The sequence below is a fragment of the Cavia porcellus genome, unplaced genomic scaffold (genome assembly GCF_034190915.1).
Source record: "Cavia porcellus strain 051 isolate PalLab524CR breed Dunkin Hartley unplaced genomic scaffold, mCavPor4.1 scaffold_12, whole genome shotgun sequence".
Taxonomy (NCBI): domain Eukaryota; kingdom Metazoa; phylum Chordata; class Mammalia; order Rodentia; family Caviidae; genus Cavia; species Cavia porcellus.
In genome coordinates, this window is record NW_026947495.1 from 10,050,489 (window position 1) to 10,073,317 (window position 22,829).

A 22,829-nucleotide genomic window follows, 5' to 3' on the forward strand; every position below is an offset into this window, starting at 1 on the left:
TTTGTTACAAGGTACACAGTTGAACATTTTCCTTTCTCTTGTCATAATAAGTACATGTCACATGACATTCACAATTCTACCATGTATACATATATTTTTAAAATTAATTAATTGATTTCGACGTCTGCCCATCCTTTCTGCTGCTGTTGGTCTCTGTGCTACCCACTTGTGAATCCCTGTCCTGACAGCCAGTTCATTTTGTTTTCTTTTTGGCCATTTTAAAGTATATGACTAAGTGCCATTAAATAGGAAGTCTGATCCGCTCTACAGTTTAAATTGCTATAATAAGAGACCCATTGCCTTTGACCCTTCCCCCAGAGCTCTCCCCCTCACCTCGAACACACTTAACCTTTCATTCTTGCCACTTTCAAAGTAGCTTTGGATTTTCTCATTCATGACTGAACACCTTTATGAGACGAAATGTGATTTAAGAAAAAATACAGTAAGCACCGATGCCGAGGGCCAAGGTGGCTCTGGGGCGTCCTCCACTGACTCACTGAACCTGGCAGCACTTTACTTCCCGCTCGGTCCCAAAGTGAAAGTCACCAGGAAACGTCAAGGCTTAGGGCCAGCTCAGGATGCTGAGTCGGCGTGAGAAAGATGCTCCGGCTCAGGACTTGCAGAGCTATGCAGAAGGGGCAGCTGACAGAACAAGCCTCCTGGAAGACACGGGAGTGCTTTGAGAGCAGTTAATGCTAGGCAGGCGCTTATGCCACTGAGCTAATCCTTGGCCATTTAATGGCGTTGCTCCTTTTACTACCATATTTTTGGGAAAAAACCACCATAGTTTTGATCACATATCACAGATTCATATCTAGTTTCACTATCTAGTTTTCATCACCCCAAATGGAAGCACCTTCATGTTAAACAATCTCTCTCAATTTCCCCCTTCTCTCAGCCACTGACAAACACTAACCTACTTCCTGGCTAGGTGGATTTGCCTGTTCAGTACATTTCATGTAAATAAACTCTTAATATGTGACCTTTTATGTTTAATTTTTCCTTTCTGAAATAGACTTTCTATCTTAGAATAGCCTAGATTTATAGAAAAACTATGAAGACGAGAAAGTTCTCATATACCCTGCATTCAGTTGGAGATTTTATAAACACATAGATTTTTATGCTTGCTGTGTTTTAACCTGTTACAGATCTTATGCATTTTGATGCCTGAATTTCCTTTCAGATTGGCTTGGTGTCTTTGTCATTGGTATGCTGCTGTATTTATGAATGTGGCTGTTGGTGGGGAAGTATGCCTGCTTGGTATCGTGTCCAGGACAGTGGAGGGGAGGGAGTTAAAGTAGTAAAAAGGTTTTTAAAATGCTGGGCTGCAAGTTCTGTCTTGATTGACACACCAGGCTGGCTTCTTCCCTCAGGGTGTTGGAACACAGGGCCGCTGTCCTTGCTGGGCTCTGCAGTACACGGGTAATCAAGGAGACCTGGTGCTGGCCTCTCCCAGAGTGCGTTAGCCCCAGGCATTGGAGGATGCTGCATAGGCTGGCAGGGGCTTCCCGTTCACTCACTTGCTTTCTGTTGCACTTTTGTTGTTCGTTTCTCTCCAGCTCATCACCAGTGATTGGAATGACTTTATATAGAAACAAGAGCTTTATAGCTTGGATAATGTATCATACACAACAACCACAGCAAACTCTGTATGTGTTTTGTTTTGTTTTCATCCCAGGAAGGCTGAAGCATGCAGGGAAGCTGGGAAAGGTCCTATCTGTCAGGAGAAGGGAGAACACTTTGAGCATACATCAGTGCTACCTTCTTTCTGATGCCACAGTTCATTTTGATGAATTGGGCTTCCCATTCCAGGGCCATAAGGTGGAGAAGTCCTTAAAATGCCTAGAGTGGGAAGAGATGGCAAAGGTTTAGGGTAGTTAGAAGAGTTTCATTTCCTGTGGTAGTGGGGGAGAGAACAATTGCTTCCTCTTTGAATCGTTTTATTTCTAGATTTATTTCTATTTCTCTTCTTTAGACAAACTCAAAGGAAAGGAAGATAGAAATAGTCACACAGCACTGGAAATGAGGGACAAAGAGAGATGGGCAAGAGCACAGAGCCAGGGAGAGGGAAAAGAGAAGAAAGGTAAGAAAATGGAGAAACAAAATCAGAAGAAGCTAGCAGAAAGAAGAACAGTGGCTCACCATGGCTGGTGGCTCAGAAATGAGGCTTCTGGTGGGGGATAGAGCTCAGTGGCATAGCCCCTGCCTGGCAAGCACAATGTCCTGTGTTAGACTTACGGAGAGAATGAATGAGGTTTCTGTACTCCCAAGAGAGTGACAAAGGACCCACAGCCAGGGATGACAGAGAACTGTGCAGACAGGAGGTGAATAAAGAGGGCAGAAGCCAGGGGTACAAGGGAACTGGCGCAGGTGCCCTCTGCCTCCAGCTCACTGCAGGGCCAGGGAAAGCAAAAGAGCAGGAGCAAGGAGCTGAAGAAAAGGAACCGCCTTGGTGGCACTGCCCTCAGGGTGGCATTAGCCCTGTTCCTTAGCAGTGATGGGAGGAGTCCAGCTCTGGCCTCCTGAAATGACTTCCCTACTGCAAGTACTAAAGCCCCAGAGGCACAGAGAACATCTTCTTGGACATAACCATTTCCAGAGGTCACGTCTCCTACCTGCCCCATCCAGTATAGGTGGACAGTAGGAGCTTGGCTTCGGGGGCCAGCATCCTCGGAGCTGCCGGGTGTCTGAGAGCACATGTGGCTGTTGGACAGGAAAGGGGCAGCACAGGACATCAGATCCATCCTTCTCTTCCTGGTGTGGACAGCTCCTTGGAGCTCTGAGCATCTCTGTGAACGGTTCCAAATCTCTTATGTTAGTTATGCAACAAAATAAAAAACTGTCTTATTGTGCAATGAAACTTGTTGAGCTCCCAGTTCCACCAGACTCTGAGTCCTGCTGATGATTTACTCCCTGTCCGTTTCTCCTCAGCTGGTGACGAGGCTGCTGGGCAGGCCTGTGTGCTTCTCTCCAGACTGGGCCTGCAGCCTGTGGGGGGGGTATGGCAGCTGTGGGCCAAGACATCCTTCTTTCACGTATCCAGCCTGGGGCATCAGCTGCAGGGCTCAGAGCTGCCATTTCTCGGGCTCTATGAGATGATGGAATTTATGGCAACTGTCTAGTAACCTTTTCTAAAGTCTTCATAGTTCACTTGGTTCCTTCCAAAAGATTTCTTTTGAAGGCAGAGGAAGGATCAGTAGCCTGAGTGAATGGCTGAAGATGAGGGTCCTCAATAGAGGAGGCTCTGAAGAGAAGTCTCCAGGCATTCGGCTTCTGCCACGTGTGGCTCTTTCCCTCCTGGACTCCGGCACGAGTGCCTCCCATTCAGTACCTCAGATGTGCTTTACTCACCCCCTGCCAGCACTTACCGCAAAAAAAGGGTAGGCTTTCCAACCAAGAGCCAATTCCCCAGCTCATTATCCAACAGCTCAGCTCAATTCTGATGCAGCCACTCATGCCAAGTGTGGACCCCGCTGGTCAAGGGCTGAGTTTCCCACCCTCTTTGCGAGGCCTGTTTAGGTCTTCAGGGTTTCCCCAGCCCCTTCCTTGTCCTTGGTAATTTGATAATGATGGTTTAGGAGACTCAGAAAAGAGCTTTCCTTGCTTTCCCTGGTTTACTGTATTAGCCTTGTTTCACTGAGAAACTAAATGAAAGAAGAAAGGTTTACTTTGATTCACATTTCAGAGGCTTCAGTGCATTGGTTGACCGCCTGGCTAGAGGCCTCTGCAGAGACATGACGAGGGGTGGCGTGGGGAAGCGGCAGATGCAGAGAGGTCGTAAAGGAGTCAGAAAGGAAGGTGCTGGGGGCCACAGGTGGCCCTCAAGATCTTGCTCCCATTCCTCTCTTGAACAAGGTCCCACTTCTTGCCTCCCTCATTCCCCAAAAAGGCATCAGGTTGTGATCTTTAAAGCCCTCACAACCCAGTCACCCCTGGGCCCCCCATTCTGCACACTGCTGTCCTCTGGGGCCAGCCCTCGGTGCAGGACCCCCAGGAGACACTCCGTATTTAAGCTATGACATTTCTTTATTTTGTGCGTATTATGTGACATTTATTAATTATTATTTTTTCTTTTTTTCTCTTTGAAAATTTGCCTCCTTTAGTCAATATCTCTCCATTTCTACTGTCATCTTAGCTTTTGGAAACCACTGCTTTATCATCTGCTTGTACACAGTGAATTTTTAGACTCTGCCCATTAGTTAGAACACGTCCTGTCTGGTCTTTCCATGCTTGGCTCACTGTCCTTAGCACAGGTCTTACAGTCTCATCCATATTATTGCAAGTGGTAGGATTTGGTTCCTCTCTAAAGGCTAGCTAGTATTCCAGGTACCATATTCTCCTATCCATTCATCCACTTATGAGTACTCCAGTTGTTTCCGTATCTTGCCTATTGTGACTAACACAGTAATCAACATGAAAGTGCAGTTATTTCAATGCACTGATTTTTTTGGATATGTACCTAGCAGTGGGGTTGTTAGGTCACAGGGAAGCTTTATTTTCAACTTTTGGAAGAACTTTCATGCGTTCTCCACCCGTGGTGCACTAATCAGGGTCCCTGCCAATGGGATGCAAGGGGACCCTTGATTTCAGAGCCTCCACAGCACTTGCTCCCTGCTTCTGTGTTATGAGTCAGTCCTGCAGGTGCGGGGTGATAGTTCATTGTGGTTTTAATTTGCATTTCTCCTTACAGTTAGTGATGTCGAGCATTTTTTTCATATTCCTACTGGGCATTCTACCTCTTCTCCTCTTGGCCACTTGTGTGTCTTCTTTTAAGAAAGTCTATTCAAGTCCCTTGCTCATTTTTAAATCAGGTTATTTATTTTCTTACTGTAGAGTTCTTAGTGTTCCTTATGTATTTTGGATATTAACCTCTGTGAGATAGATGGTTTGTAAATATTTTCTCCAATGCCATAGTTTGTTTCTTCATTATTTCCTTTTTTTCTGCGTAGAATAATACTAGTTTATTATAAAGACTAGAGCTCAGGAACCATCAAACTGAAGAGAGGTAGGGGGTAAGGCAGGTAGGAGTCTCCATTCCCACTTTGGGTGTTATTTGTCCAGCGCTTCCACACATTTCCCAATCAGGAAACTGAAAACTGCATTAGGTAGTATTTTCCGGAGGCTCTGTTCCAAGAGGCCTCCACTCATCATTACATTCTTGGTCAAGTGATCAACCTCAGTCTCAGTGCTCTGCCTCACCGCAGAGGGGTGTGGGACAAAAGTTCTGCTCTCTAGTCACATGATTGGTTCCCCGGTCACCAATCCCATCTTCCAGAGCCGCCTCATTTTAATATAAATGTTATCTGCTTGGAAGGGGCTAACTATGACTAACAAGATGTTCCTCCCACTCTTACCACTCAGGGGATTTGAAGGCTTTTCAGAGGTTTGTGCAAAGGGCCAAATGTGTCTTTCTTAGTGTCACAATGTCACATCCTGCTCTCTCTCTCTCTCTCTCTCTCTCTCTGTGTGTGTGTGTGTGTGTGTGTGTGTGTGTGTGTGTGTGTGTGTGTAGGGGTGTGCAATTATCAGAGACAGGTAAATACTCATCAAAGCCCAGGCGACATAGTTTGGCCATGTTGTCTTTATGTTTACACACATTAAATGCAGCCATGTGTTTAGGATGCAACTGATGAGAGTGATATATTACCTCTGACAAGGGTCAGCTGCACCCATGACCTCCCATGGAACTCCCATATATTCTTTCTCCTTTTGGGTGGTGCCTGCGTTAAGTTAGTTTCCCTGACTTTGGACAGAGATCTGCTTGTAGGAAACAAGTGGTAAGCAGGGCTATCCTTCTGTCCATGTGGGAGAAGTCAAACTGAATTCAGTCCCAGAAGAGGCCTCCAGTCATCAGAAATGCGCCAGAGTGGAGAATTCCTTGGGCCTTCATTCTTATGCTTTGCTCAGGCAGTGGGCTTTCTCCAGGGAAAGGCAGCACCCTAGAGATCTTAGCCATGGGCCGTCTCCACAGGTACTGGGGAGGGTAAGGAAGGAAGTTCATGCGTTTAAGGCCAACCTGTACTACACAGTGAGACCCTGTCTAAAAGTGAGGAACCATGGACAGGAAGGATGGAGACAACAATGGTGATGACCATGATGAGGGTGGAGAGAAAAGACTCCACACTCTTCAGTGTCTGATTTGGAGGGAAGGTTGGGGACCTGCCTCAGTGCCCACTGTGGTGATGGGAAAGCCTGAGACTGGGAGAGCCCTTTTGGACAGGGTCTCTGGAAGTCCTAGTCTCCTCAGCTCTCCAGAGGTGGGGCAGATGACGGAAGCATGAGGACAGCACGTGTCCCCCTGGTTTCTCTCTGAATGTCTGCATATCTACTGAAATGTAAGTCTTCTACAAAAAGAGACACTGTGATGCATGTTCTGGGACCAGCCAAGGACGAAGCTACTGAAAGTAAGCCTGCTAGAGTCCAGAGCTTGACCCTGGTGGCCCCCTCAGATGGCTAGGCTTTGGTAACCTATATGTCAGTGCTTCTCTCACCTCCTGTTGTTCACAATTTTGATATTAGCTTGTGCCTGCAAACTCAGCTCCAGTGCTTCCTCTGTTGTTAGCCGCCATATTTTAAAAATTAATATGCTTACTTCAGCATTTCTTTAATTTTTAAATTTTATCTAGTGTATATTTATTTCCTTTGCAGAAGATGAGCTTTTAATACTCAAACGTCAAGCCTTGTATCCATATCTTATCTCCTACCATCTGAGTAAAGTTAAATCGTCATTTTTGGTTAAATCAGTGTTTGGTGCTTGCATCACTAGGATTATATAAATATTGTCCACAGCTGCAGTGACTCATATTCTACATTTTATTCCTTGTGCAATGTTTATGTTTTCTAGGCATTGGCTTTTATTAAAAGTTTATTAGTTTTCTGTATACCTGTGCCTAAAGCTTCCCATACCTGTAAGGAATCCCAAAGTCTCGATCTGATCCAGCAGTTAGCTCCTCTGGCAGTGCTTGGCACTTTCCCTCCTGGAGCCATTCACTCTTCGACTTCCACTTGGACAGGTTTCTTCAGAACCCCCACACGGTTGTTGTCCAGAGATTACCTGGGTGGTGATCTTTTTCTTAGCCTCTCTAAGGCCTAAGAAACTATTTGAGACATAAACAATAGTTTCAGAAATAAAATTCTAAGTTAGAAATAAATATTTAATTAAATTGAGTAGTATCCTACCAAGTAGTCAACTTGGTCACCTTTCTCAGGTCTAAGCTTGGGAGTCAAGCAGTCTTAGCGTCATTTGCCTGCAGTAGCTCCTGATGTATGGTCTTTGTTTGCTTTTGGTCTTCAGTGGCCACTCCGCTCCAGCCTCTGCTGTCTTCCCATATGGCTTCCAGAATCTTTTCAGGTCTGCTCTGCTGCTTTGAGTCAACACGTGACTTTTCTTCCTTGACACCTCAACCTGTCCGGAGCTATGTCTTGGAAATAGAACAAATTGTTTCTTTGGTTACAATGATCTCAAAACTAGCTGAAGATTCTATTATTTTCTATCTAGGAAGGAACACTTCTCTTTCTTAAGAAATTTTAAAATATCAGCTCTTAGTCTTTCTCCCTGGACTAGTAAAAGTCTTCCCCAGTTGAGGAGCAGAGCATGGAAAACTCCACTTCATCTCCTCTTTGATACTTGTAAATATATTAGACAGGTCCTGAACTCCTTTTCTTCCTTGCTGAAACTCAAAATTCAGAAAAAGACTGGAGGAGGCAAAAAGGAAACTGGATGGCTTAGGGGACCAAGAGATAGTTTGGAGGGGAAAATGGGCTATTCTTTAAAATTCAGTCCTATTTGCACTCCAGTCCCAATTATGCCTTTTGGGTAACATGGAGAAGTGCCGAGCAACGATTGAAAACATAACTAGCTTAGGAGAAACTGATGGTGGACATACCAGGTCAGGGATGTTGGAAAATGTCCTCTGTGAGGTGGAGGCTGGTTTTCTGCTCCTTTGAAAGGCTCCAGGAGTTCTGGATCCAGAAGCATCAATGAGAAATAAAGCTCCCTGTCAGGAAGGGATAAGACCGAGACATGTTGAGAGCACGAGAACAAGAAGAAACAAAAACAGTGCCATTTTCACTGAAAGGTTGAGAAGCTTTGCCACATCTTAAGATTAAGCCTGTGTATGGAAGAAGGAATAGCGTCAACAGCCCTTTTATGGAAGGCTAAGTGCTGTCGCTCAGTCTCCTCACTAACCCAATTTTGTAAGATTATTTCCATTTTTCAAGCAGGAAACTAAGAACAGAGAGCTTGTGTCCCACTTAGAACCACAGAATTAGTAGACAAAAGATAATCTGATGTCAGTTTTGTCAACTTCAAATCTGGGTCTTAACTACATTTCCTTTGTGTTGCCTGTTTGACTCCTGCAAATGAAGAATAGGATATTTGAATGAATGACAGTTTTAAGAATGAGATGATAGAAATAATAACAATAGATGTCCAGGATAAAAAATATTAAAAGCTAAATCACTGAGTATCTCCCATGCATTAAAAACTCTCAGGCCCTTACTTTCCTACCTACTTTCAGAAATAAAGAAATACTTTCAGAAATAAACACTTGACTTGGCAGTGACTTATGCAAACAAAGCTAAATAATTTCAGCTATTCCTGCTGCCCATGATTGATGGTCAATGGAAAAATCTTGGTTTTGCCTTTTTGATTTTTACTAAATGTTTATTAAAAAATCACCACTGAGGTTTTCAAAAGAATTCTGATAAATTGGGCAGCAATAACATGATGGTGTAGGCAGCTCCATTATCTTGCTTCCCTACTGAGATTTTAAAAAACAAACAAAATTTGCCAGAGTCAACTTTTCAGAACCCTGGAAAAATAGGAAAACAGTAATAGCAACCGTGTGACTGTAGAATCATGCTCCTGGCACTCATGGAAATATCTGTCAATATACAGACTGAGAAACAGAAATACTGTTGACCACACATAATAAAGAAGGCAGTCTTGGTGAAATATTGCTTGGAAAACTCGCTAACCAGATTCTTACAGTCATTAACAATCAAGGAAAAAGAACCCTACACAAACTGAAGAAAAGAATCTAATTTTTGCGGGTTTTTAAAAGGTATTACGGTAATTAGCTATTTAGTTTTCATTGCAGAAGACCACCTAGACAACTCTCCTTGAATAAAGAGAGAAACATCCATTTTGGCTAAACTTGATCCTATTTCCATGTACTGAAATGTACAGAGTTATTACTTTTTCCCTTCAACTTTTCTCAGCAACATAAATAGGGCTAACCATGGTACTAAGGCATCATCTTTAAAGCCAGGCCACTGTTTCCTTGCTCTAGTGTCTCCCTAAACATGGCTGAGCTGGATGGAATGGCAGAGTCACACTTCAGGGCTGTCGACTGGGTCTGAGCCTTGAGGTAAGAGGCTGTGACTTCCCAGAGCAGAGAAGTTTGCACATCAGAAACATTAAACGTTACCTCAACTGTGTTGTGCAGATTGGTCTTCCTGCTACCCTCATCTCTGCACATTGCAGAGGTGCTTTCCAACCTCCTACATAGCACAGCTCACATACTGTGTAATTCCTGCCATTGTCACAGCCACTCATCCTCTAGCCACTCCCATTTTCATGAATTAATAAAATCCAGGTTAGGCCCTGGATCAAGGCCTTAGTTCTGATAAACTTTCATCCTGGCTGGACTCAGGACCCCTTCACCCCCTCCTGATAATTATGTCTTTGTGTCTTTATTCTTGCCATGGGTTGCACTGGAAGTAGAAGACTGGAATTCATTTGCTAAAATTCCAGGAATGTTTCCATGGGATTACAAATATAAACTTCTCACACTGAGATGAAGATGAAAAAGGAATCTCTATATTTCATGAAAAAAAGTTCAAGGCTTACAAAGAAACGGGTGAGGAGGGATATAAAAAGCAATAAACTGAAAGAAACCATTGGGGAGGAAGAACGGATGTTTGATTTACTACACACATACTTTAAACAATATTAGATGGACTTAACAAACAAGAGAAATACACGAACAAAGGAAATCAAGCAATGAAGTATGAAAAGCAACAATATCAGCAAAGATTAGTTATTAAAAGAGTCAACTAGAAATTCTGGAGGCAAAGTGTGTAATGGGGGAAATGTAATATAAGCTACAGACATTTAACAACAGATTTCAGCAGGCAGAAGAAAGTATCAATGAACTTGACGTTAGGACAACTGAGATTACTAGTCTGAGGAGAAAGAAAAAGGAATAAAAAAGATGCACAGATCCTAAGAGATGTGTGAGACACAATCAGGTGACCAATATATGCACAACACAAAGGCAACAAGAAAGGAGCAGGTACAATATTTGCAGAATAATCATCAAAATGCTCAAAATTTTATGAAATACATGAATTTACAGATTTAAAAGCTCAGCACACTGAAGGTAGAAAAACAACAGAGACCAACACCAAGACACATTATAATCGGTTGGAAGACACTGAAAAGAAACAACCTCGAAAGCACCAGAAAAATGACTCATCATGTGCAAGGGCCTCAACAGAATCAGCGTTCAGTTTCTCCTAAGGAATTATCAAAGCCAAGGAAAGTGGGATATCGTATTTAAAGTGCCAAATAACACCAACAAAGAAATTGTTGATTGAGAACTCTATACCCAGGAAAACTTTCTTTAAAAAGTGAGAGAAAAATTAGGACATTCCCACGTTTTGTAAAAGCTCAAGTTTATTAAGAGTAGACTTTTACTGTAAGAAAAGCCAATGAGAATCCTTCAAGTTGAAATGGAAGGAAACTCAACAGTCACTGGGAAACCTGTATGATGAATACAGACCTCCAGTAAAGGTAAACACTGAAGTGCCTATAAAAGCCAGTGTTTATAAGTTATCATTAATAAGTACACTTTTCAATGCCTACTTGATTTAAAAAGTAAATGCATAAAAATACTGAAGTCTATGGTATTTGACACATGCTCTTTGTCAACAACAAAGAAAGGGTTTTGAGTCTTTATTAGAGTGGAAATTTTGTACATTATATCAAGCTTAAATTTATAATAATTCAACTAGATGGTTATAAATTCAGATTGTTAAATGTAATCATCACTGAAATCTCAAACAAAAGATCTTAAAAATACAGAAAAGTAACAAGAGAGGATTCAAAATAATTCACAATTAAAAATCAAATGAACACAAAAGAAGACAGAATAAAGAAAATGAGAGACAAAAAGCTTAAGATATAAAAAAAATTCCAGAAATAAGTTCTTCCTTATTAGTAATTATTTAAATTGTAAATCAATGAAATCTCACAATTTAAAGACAGAGATTAATGGAATGAATCAAAAAACATAATCCATGAGAGATTCACAGTAGTCTAAAGACAAATAAATTGAAAGCAAAATATGGAAAAAGATAGTTCATGAAAACAATAGCCCAAAGAAAACAGGAGATGACCATATAATATCAGACAAAATAGTCGTTAAGTTAAAAACTGCTACAAGATATAAAGAAATATGTTGAAGATCAATAAAAGCCTAAATTCAGGAATTGCGTGTGTAACTTTATGGAAGAGGGCTTTTCCACCATAAATAAGGCCCTGAATTTGACAGCCTACCCTGAAAAAAGATAAAATTCATCTGGGAAGTACAGCAACTATAAGCATGCATGAACTAAGGACCAAAGACACCAAAGCTAAGGCAACTGCTAACAGAATCAAAGGAAAAAATAGTCCTAAGATAATAACTGGAGACTTTAACATGTTACTTTCAATAATGGACATGTAGAAAATTAGTAAGTAAACAGAGGGCTAGAATAACATAATAACAAAACAGATCTACAGATATATACAGAGCAGTCCTCCCCAAACAGTAACACATTGCTGGAGAGATTATATATGTGGTCACAAAACAAGTCTTGACAAATTTAGAAAGAGTACAAATATATAGTGTATCTGCCCAGACAACTATAGTACAAAGACAGAAATTAATGAGAAGTAAAATAGGAAAATTCAAATGTTTGGAACTTAAAAAACATACAACTAGTGGATCAATTAATAATTCCTAAAGAAACTTATAGAAGTATTCAGAGAAGAATGAAAAGGAAAACAAACATACAGGAACCAGTGTATTGCACTAAAACAGTACTTTAAATGCCTACATTTAAAAATAAGTGATAAATGCCTACATTAACAAAGAAGATCTTAAATCAATAACCTACCTTTACATTTTAGGCAACTAGAAAACCACTGATGAAAAAAAGATTAAAGAAGACCTAAGTCACACAAAGACATACTGCTCTCATAAACAGGAGGACTTCATCTGGTTAAAATGTCAGAACTGTTGAAATTAACCTATAGGTTCAATACGGTCCTCCTTAAAAAGCTTTGTGCATCAAAGGCCATTATCAGGAAAGTGAAAGGACAAATTGCAGAGTGAGAAAATGTTTGTAGATCACATCTGATAAGGGTTGTTAAAGCAAAATACACTCAGGACACTTGAGTATTACGGTTTGCAGCTAGATGTTCCCCCTAAGCCCCATGCGATCACCACGTGGGGAGGTTGGAAGGTGACTGGGTCATGGCTGTGTGGTTCTCACCAGTGGATCAGTCCATTGATGTTATAGCTAAGTGTTGTTGGGAGGTGAAGCCTGGCTGGAGGAGGTGGTCACTGATGGCCTGGCCTGGCCAGGTCTAACTTCCTCCCTCCTCCCTTGATTTCTCTCTGCTTCTGACTCTACCATGCCTTGTTTCTCCTCTGTCATGCCCTGTATAACCCTGTGCCGAGCTGCCCTGCCTTGAAGCCAGCTGATTGCAAACAAAAAACTCTATAAACTGTGAGCCACTGTCCTCTTTCAAGTTGTGGGTGTTGGGTATTGTGTCTCAGTGATGAGAAAGTAACTAAGACAGTAAGATTGTCTTTATTCAAGAGTACCACAGCAGTCACACTGCATCAGCATCAGTGAGCCTTTTGGAGCCTTGATCTTGTACTTCACAGCTTTCAGAACGGTGAGAAATAAATGTTGGTCATTTGAGCTACCTCAAATTGTGGTATTTTGTCACAGCTGTTAGGGTTATCAAAGTTCAGTAAGGTTTAAGTTGCAGACAACAGAATCCATCTAGGTGATTTAAACAAAAATGGTTTTAATATAGGAAATACGGTGCATACAGAACAGATAGAAGAGCTAGAAAAAAAGAGTTGAGATCAATTTTTCAAGAAAAATTACAACTCCCCCAGAATCACTATACCAAAATAGAGCGACATGGCACCTGCTGAAAATGACATGGGAACAGTAGCCACAGCCTCAGCTGCAAATCAGGAAACCAGTTCATAAACTAACAAGACACCATGTAGCTGGGCATGGCGGCCCGTGCCTGTGATCCTAGCAATCTGGCAGGCTGAGGCAGGAGGACCTGAAGTTCGAGCCCAGCCGGTCAATTTTCTGAGAGCCTGTTTCAAAATAAATGAAAAATAAAAAAGGACTGTGAATGTAGCTTGGTGCTAAGACTCTGAGTTCAGTATCTTGGTACTGCCAAGGGAAACCAAAGTCTATGGCAAAGGTGTCTGAGTGGAGGAACTTAAACCTTGCCTGGAGCCTTCCCTGCAGACATATGTGATGATGTGTTTTCCAGCAAAGGGGTGACTGTGTCTCTTCCAATCACTTGAACACAAATACAGGGCTTTACCTTTCTTTGCACATAAATGTGTCTGAAAATCTGCTCAAATCTACTTCTCTTTGCCCGAGATTTTCTGCATCTTATGCATTTTTCTGCATTTTCTGTAGGAGATGTTGCACTAATAGAATCATAGAAATATCAAGAAAATTCCATTGCACAAAAATTTCCCTTACACTCTCTCTTTTTAATGGGGTAAATGACAAAGGTGAAGAGGACCCTGGGTTGCGTCAGGAGTTAGAGTGTTGGTCCAGCATTGCTGTTTCCCTGGGGTAACTTTCCCCTCTGGGACTCAGTGAGATGTTTTTATTACATTTTAGAGCTGTTCAGTCTCAGTGAGTGGAAACTGTATTACACACCATGCAAAAGCAGAGTTGCTGCAGCTCAATTGCAGGGCACCCAGGGTGTGGAGGAGAGCCCTGGCTTCCGCCTTGCTCTGCCTATGCAGTGGATGGACTTAAAGGAGCTTTGCACATCACTGCTAAGAGACCACCATGATGCTTTTTTTCTAAACTGCTGAATTGGTTGTTTTCTGCTGCTGCCACAGAATATCAAAGACTGAGTCATTAATAAAGAAAAGAAATTTATTTTTTCACAGTTCTAGAGGCTACAAAGTCTAAAATCAAGGTGCTGGTCTCTGGCAAGGGCCATCTTGTTACATCCTCTGTAAAAAATCCCCCTTTCCCATTGCTCTGGAGATTAAATTTCCACAGAAGGGTCCTGTGTTCCAACCTTATTACTTTGTAGCCTTATTAGTTTGTAACTAATAGTCCAAAGGCTGGTCCATCCGATTGCTTTCCTAAGTGCATTCATCTAGCAAGAAGATCATATTTCAGATTCACTTTTACAAGCTTTCCTCTATATTTTGTGTATATCTACAAGTTAAAATTCTTCTCTCACACTTAGCAAATATTCATTGGCTTTATTTTTTTTGGCGGGGGTGGGGGCGGGGACCAGGATCAAACTCAGGACCTCATGCTTACCAGGTAAGCACTTGACCTGCTGAGCTAAATCCCCAGCCCCACTGTTGTTTATTGGCTTCCAGCAGTGTAGGTCCCAGGGCCTGAATAGGAGCAACAGTTCCTGGTTTCCTTAATGAGGTTTCCAGGCCAGAACTGCAAGGGAGGAAGCCAAGCAGGAAATGGGTATCTGGGAGCCATGGGGATGCACATATGTGAATTTCTGCAACGGGCTTCAAGATGTTCTAGAACACAGCTAAGAGACTGACCACAAGAACTGCTTCTTGGGGCTGGGGTGTTTAGCTCAGTGGCATAAGCGCCTACCTTGCAAGTGCATGGTCGTGAGTTTGATCCCTGGTACCAAGCCACCCTGGGCTGACTGCAAAACTTTCATCTCTGTAGGCATGTGCATTTTTTTTTTTTTTGTTTTAAATTACAAGATTCATAGTTTTCATCTGACTTTCAGAGGAGCCTGAAAAAGTAAGCAGCACTGAATGAGGTGACAGTAAAATTTTGAATGCAAGGGCCCAGAGAACAGGTGGACAGAGACATGCCGGGGACAGAGGATCTGAGAAGAAATGAAGTGAGGAAAGCAACTGCGGACAGGCTGAAGAGGTGGGTGGAAGACCATGTCCAGCACGAAAAGTACCAGTGAAATGAAGGAATTAGAGAATTTCAAGGAAACTCAAATTAAGAAGGGTAACGCCCTTGGATTCTACCCATGCTATTATACGTGCAGTGTCTTTCTCCTTTCATGAGGCTCTGACCTGTATGGCGCCTGCTGTTCCACTCTCCTCACACAGAAACCACACTTTCACCCAGGGAGTTTGTCGGTGCAATGCTTCACCAGCACCCGGGACTGCATAGCAGTCACTGGCCACGACAGTCCCCCACAGTATGCTCACAGCTTTTCACAACAGTGTTCCACTAGCATCAGCTGTAAGTTTAGTCTGGGCTGCTGTTTTGGGCAATGAGAGCCAGTATGCCTCTTGGTGTTTAGTGTCCCAAGAAGTAGCACTCTGTTAGCACATACTTAATGTGAGCTCTCATTTTCTCTTCAGTCTTATAAGGCTTGTAGGTTACCTTTAATCAGCCTGGGCCAAGACGTGAACTCTAGCAGATTCTGAGGGGTCCAGTTTCGTTCTCTGAACATATTGATAATGCTTAGATTTTAAAGGGCCTTAGAAAAGGATGCTTAAATTAATTTTTAATTTAAGAGAAGATCCGGGCACCAAATGTATTTACCTGGGCAGTGAAATGTTTAACATGTTGCTAAGTTGGTGATGCATAAGGATGACATACTTATTCATGTCCATTGAAAGGAAAACATCCCCAAATACTTCAAGTTGATTGTTTACCCAACCTAAGGAGGAGGAAGACAGTTGAGCCAAAGCTCTACGGGTTTTGAAATTGTTTCTGAAGATCTGTGGAAGCAATGTGGCTCATACGGCTTCTGTACAGAAACTATCTTCTTAGAACTGACAGTGGGAGTGATGGAGAGGGAGATTTTTGCATGATAGGAAAGTTTCAGAAATAACTGAATGATTCTAATCATTAGCATTAGAACTTTGAGCTCAAGATTAGCCTTAATTATTAACCTTCTTCAATATTTCATAATGTCTATAGTAAAAAAGCCATGGTGCATTTAATTTATAGTTAAACAGCCAGAGATTATTAGACCTGAAATGCACTAGGATCACCTTGGGTGGCTGGAGGTTTGCAAGCTTTTATCTTCCCCAGAATACCGCGGAGACACTGTACGCTTCTTGGTAATAGTGCTCTCCAAGGCAGTTATTCTTGCAGGTGAAGGGTGAAAATGAAGAATGAGCAAATGGTTTGCATAAGAGTACCAGAGTTTTCAGTGTGTATTTAGCTTGAAAAATACTCTGTTTCAGAGATTTAAATTATTAAAAAAATCATTCAGGATAAATTCACCCTTTATTTTATTTAGTTATGTTTCCCAATTATAAATAAACAAGAGAGCAATGAGTCTCAGATTTATATCTTCATAAACAACTCCTTCCCTGATTGCTGAACCCATAGTGTGTGCACATTGAATAGGCATTTCATACTATTTTGGCTGCTTTTAATCTCCCTACACACTTAGTATATCCCTCCCTGAGTTTTTACCACCACCGGAGAGGACACCAGAGTTTACTTTGGAGACTGGCAAGATGGTGGTCCATATTATGCAGTGGTGAAGTATTTCATGACAGCACCACTTGGAAGGCCTGAAAAAAAAAGTAGAGAATTACTCATTGGATTCCTAGAATAAAGGAAAAAGTTCCTAAACAGGACCTTAGTAAAGTGTATTCACTGTTGTCAGCTGAAAATAAACAATTGGTGAGAAACCTTAGGACAGCTGGGCTAGGAAACGCCTTGATTCCAAGGAGAAGAAGTTAACATTGAGAACTGCATGAGCAAGAAAGGACAGTTAGAACTTGGACTTGTTAAAATCTGAAAATTTTATGACAGTTATGAAATGTTTTTTGTTGGTCAGCATAGATCATAGAAAAAAAGGTCAAGAGGCCTAAGTGCTTGAGGTTAAAGGATCTAGACAAGAAAAGAGAGAGGAAAGTGGGGGGGGGCATTTCTTAAGAATTCTTGGTGTGAGAACAGCACATGACATTTCTCAGAAGATTAGATTTAAATAGGAAAGAAGTTGAGCAGTGTTTTAGGTTCTTGAGAGATTCTGTCAAAGGAGCCAAAGTGATTTGTAGCTGAAACTTAAAATGATGCTTGGAGCACTGGACCACTGGAAGGAGGAAGAGTGAGGTGCTCAACATTCAGAATGGACATCAGCCCAGGCCTCTTCAGATGTGGCCTTGGAGAACGACAGAAAGGCAAGCTCTTCTCCACAGGCAAAGCAACATCCAGGGAGCCCCACTTCTGAACCAGAATGGAAATCTGATCCTTCTTCTTTGGGATTTCCATGAAATCTGCACAGAAGGGTTTCAGAATCTTGGTGACCTTTGGTACTATGGGCCTCACAAAGTCCCCTGACCCTGAGAACATGCATTTAGTTACCTGCATGCAGTGGGGAGGATGGTTTTTCTTTGCATGAGTGTGTGGAATAGGAACAACCCCCTGGGCTCATGATCTCTTGGTCTGCATTACTGCCTGGTGTGGAGACCTCTTAAAGGGCTGGTTCGTGTGCCTCTGAGTATGTGGCCAGATAAGATGTCAGTGGAACAGATTAGAAGATGCAGACACAACTACAAACACACTCAGTCACAGTATCTTTGACACAGGGGCCAAACATATTCACTGGAAGAAAGATAGGCTCTTTAATAAATGGTGCTGGAAAAAGGGATCTACATATGCCAAAGATTAAAAGTAGACTCATGTTTATCACCAGGCACTAAATTAAAGTCAAAATGCATCAAAGATCTAAATATTAAAACAGAAACACTAAATCTACTGGAAGACAAGGTAGATAGAAGTCTTGAAGACATAAACATAAATAGAGAGTTCATGAGTAAAACTCACAAAGAATCAATAAATAGAATCTCAACTTACTAAAAAGTTTTTGCACATCAAAAGAAGCCACCAACAGAGTGAAAAGACAACCCACAGAGTGTAAAAAATTTTAGCCAACCGTCCCTCAGACAAGAATTTCTCTCTAGAAAATAAAAAAGATTTGAAAAATATCAGTCCCCCTAAACTCAATCCAAAAATGGACATCTGAGATGAATACACAATTCTCAGTTGAAGAAATACAAATGACAAATACATGGATAAAAGAATATTCATTATCATTGGTCATTAGAGAAATGTAAATTAAAACAATACTGAGATTCCATCTTACTCCTAAAAGAATGGCCAGGATGAAGAAATCAATCAACAATAAATGCTAGAGGGGATGTGGGGGAAAAAAGGAACCCTTCTGCCCTGTTGGTGGGATTGTAGACTGGTGCAACCATTGTGGAAATCAGTGTGGAGGTTCTTTAAAAAGCTAGCATTAGAGGCCTTCTTTGACCCAGCTATTCCTCTTCTGGACATTTTGCCAGAAGAACTGAACACATCATACAACAGTGATATATGTGCATCCATGTTTATAGCAGTACAATTTGTAATAGCCAGATCCTGAAAACAAACTGTCTTAGTTACTTTTTATTCATCACTGAGACAAAATACCTGATGACCAAAGCTGGGAAAGGAAAGGTTTATTTCTTACAGTTTTTGGAGGTTTCAGTCCATACTCAGTTGGCTCCAAGGCAGGGTGGCGTGCAGGGCAGCAGTTCATGGCAGCTGCAAACAGCAAGGCAGAAACCAGCAAAAGAGAGACATGCCTTCTTCTTGCCATTAAATCACATCCTGGCTCCACCCCTAGGCCGTGTAGTACTCACACCCTAAATCCAAGTACTAACAATGAACTAATCACAAATACATAATGCAAATGCATGAGGCCTGGGGCCACCAACATAAACCATGATACAACCCAAAATGCTCATCAACTGCAGAATGGCTAAAAAAGGATGTGGATTTTTCTAAAGACATCCAGAAATGAGTTCTGTGTGTAAAAATATATGAAAACATTCTGAGATTGGCTCCAGTGCTCACAGTCCCAAAGCCATGGTAAAAAAATAGCTCCAGAACTAAGATTTCTTGTATTTTATGTTAAAGACAGTTTGCACTTTTTCTCTTTTTTAAAATTTTATTTTATGGAAAAAAGATGAAACAGAATTTCACAATACAATAATAGGAGAATAACAATAGTTAATACAATTGCACATTGTCATCTTCAAAGAAGTTTCTCAGAGTACAAGATATGGACATAAAATTTGTGCAATTGATATTAGCTCAAACTTTCTTTTTCAACAAACTAAAAGACACTAATAGTATAGCTGACTTGCATTTCTCTCCCTTTCCCTTACTTCTCTTCCCTTTTCCCACATCTTAATTCCTTTTTCCTTTTGAGCAATTTCTTCCCATTTCAAAATATCTATTTAGACCTTATTTACTCTTCCAGCTTCTCACTTCAGGGAGACAATATAATATTTACACATGTGAGTCTGGTTTTTTTCACTTATGAGTGTGCTGTCTAGTTGCATCCATTTACCTATAAAAGTAATTCACTCCTCTAGGAATGCGTTAGGGAGTATTGCTTCTCTTTCAATTTCATTAAATAGTTTAACGATTATTAGTGTTAAATCTCTAAATTTCTTGTAGAATTCAGCAGATTCATCAGGAGCTAGGCTATTGGTAAATTTTTAATCATGCTTTCAATTTCTGTAGTTGATATTGGGTTATTCAGAATTTTTATGTCTTCTTGATTCACCTTTGGTGAGATACAAATATAAGAATTTGTCCATTTCTTCTGTTTTCCATTCTATGCAAGTAAAGAATTTCAAAGTAGATATTGATGATCTTCTGAATTTCCACAGAATCTTTAGTTGTTTCACCCTTTTCAATTCTAATTGCATGAATTTCAGTCTTTTTTTTTTTTTTTGGACAAGGTTGGCTAAGAGTTTTTCAGTTTTATTTATTCTTTCAAAGAACCAGATCTTTGATTCATTAATTCTTTGTATTGTTTTCTTAGTCTGTATTACATTAATTTCTGCCCTGTTATTAATAATTTCCCTCCTTCTTTGGGCTTCAGACTTGACTTGCTCTTCTTTTTCTAGAAGCTTCAGATGCAACATTAGGTTGTTTATTTGTGCTCAGTCTGTTTTTCTGATGTGACAATTCACCACTATAAATATTCCTCTTAGGACTGCTTTCAATGCACCCCACAGGTTCCAGTACGTTGTATCTACATTTTTGTTTGATCGTAGATATTGTTTAATTTTCTTTGTGAACCATTGATTTTTCAGGAGAGTTTTACTCAGTTTTCATGTGTTTATCAAGTTTTTGCAGTTTCTTTTGCCCTAACTTCCAATTTCATTGCACTATGGTCAGACTGAGTTTGCATTTTGAAAACCATTTCCTCAATCATTTTGTTTTTCCACAGCAATATCAAGAGCTGTCCTCTACATGCGGTATCACACAGGGGCTTATTTCCTTCCATTTCTTTAAAATAGTGCCTTTCCACTTAGCGCATCCTGTCTTCTGGGATTAATTAGTGACTGTGCAAGTTACATGAGGGTTAGCTGGCCAGCAATTCTTGACAGATGGCAGTTGGAGGAAAATGGGAAACGGTTTCATGGACAGTCATTATAATTTCCAGGATGTGAGAAGTTCATACCTCCAGGGCTGGAGGGCTCACGTAAATTCTGGGGGCCCCTCGTCCCAGGGCTGGGCAGCAGTCCTCCATTCTCCATCTGAACTCTGGTTGGGAATGGCATTTCCTGTTACACAGAAGGCAAGAAAAAAGCCAGTTGATTTATACACAAGACATCTGCTTCATAATTATGGTTAAGAATTAATTGAATGCCCTGTAGCTTTTTATACTGTATATGCTAATAATGACCAAAAATTGATTCTGCTTTATTTTTTTTATTAACTTATCTTAAAATGGCAGATTGTGAATAACAACCTCCTGTACTGCTAGACTAGACAACTTTACACAAGTTATTGTTTTCTACTTGTTTAGGTAATTTATTTTTCTAGGACGAAAAATAGGCTTAAATTATAGTAACTAACTAACATCCCCTGTTGCTGGACAGTGCTGGGAATTTGGAGTGAATAAATATTCCTGAAATGAGCTGATCATGATCTTTGGTGGGGAGTTTGGTGACTAGTCATGCTAGTTTTATTTTATGGACCATTATTGGATTAATTTAATTATGGGATATCAGTAATGAGCACTGTGACAATTTCTCTATGTGCCTGGGCCATGCCTGGCAGGGCTGTGGCCAGTTCAAGTCACTGCCTCGCTGAAAGGTGGACACTGACCCCAGGTGGCCACTCTAAGGCAGGAGGCAAGTTGTCCCCCACCACAGGATCCTCGCTGTTCCAGCCCCTCTCCCTGAAAGATTCACCCAGAAGGCAGGCAGAGGGAAGTTGGTGTGGTCTCTCATTTCATGCTGTATCACAAGTTTTTGCTTTATTAATCATCTACTTAGTATTCAGCTGCAGAGAGCAATTTTTCATTTCTGGCTCAGCAGATGTCTCAGTGGTAGCCTCATCTCCTCTATGCTCCTGAGCCCCAGATGTTTCCTCAGGAGAGGCAAGAAGGCGGGCCTGCTGGGCAGCGTCTCTCTGATGTCACTGATGACTGAGACCGGTTCTGTCCCTGCACTTCCTACGATTTAAGGTGCATCTTTTATCTTAGGGATCCTTGTTGGATCCTTGTTTTGCTCAGTAATGTAACAATTCCATCTGACAGGAATTCTCTGTTCCCCCAGAGCTCGTGAGTGGAACTGCTCTTCCTTCGATTCTATCTCTCCCAACCCCTCTCTTCTCCCTCTCCCTCTATCTGCTTCCCCACCTTCCCCTTCCCTGTCCCTTCCCTCTCTCCATGAGAGGGAACAATAATAACAGTGTACACTAAATGCCTAGAGTACTACCTGGCAAGCAGTGAGTGTGGCCTATTGTGACTGTTGAGCCCTCCTTGCCAAGCTCCATCTGGTGCACACAGCTGCCCCTGGGCACATCTGGATTCCCACCTCAGCCCTCCATCTTTCCTACCTATGTCCTCTCTGGCATTCTGATATCATGAATGGATCCACTAGATCCCAGGTGTCAAAGCCAGAAACCTAGGTCTGGCTCATGGTCCTTCCTTCCCCTTCTGTATCCTGGGCTGACAGTCCATCCGTCCTTTTTCTAGAACTTTCTTAGTAGTTTTTCAATCCTGCTTTTCTTTATTTTTCATCCAGGGTCTAAGACCACAATGCTGTGCCCTGTGGCCTCCTGTTGTAGGATTTGTTTTCAGTAGAAGCTGTTCTGGAATTATGTCCTTTTCCCCGGTGCCCAATGCTCCTGCAAAAAGACAAGCTCAGACTCACTCCTAAAGGTTTTTTGCAGCCTCCCTGGACTGGCATCTCTCTGCTTCTTGGCCTCCAGCCTCTCTGATGGCAGCCCTCACCCTTGCTGGAAAGCATGACTGTCTCTTGTTGTTTGTAGTCACCTGAATACATTGTTATTGAGACTGTGTCTCAGACTGGGGTGAACACACAGAAAACTCAGTGGAGAGGGGCCTCTCAGATGGCTCTGTCCTTGGTTTCCTTCCACAGAGGCTTCTGGGAGCCTCTGTGTGTCGATTCACAAGCTGTGGTGGCACCTGTTGCCCTGCTTCGGGGATGGGAGAAAGAGATATTACAGGGCATAGCACATGCTCCACTGAAAGTCATAGGTGTCTTTCAGAGGTC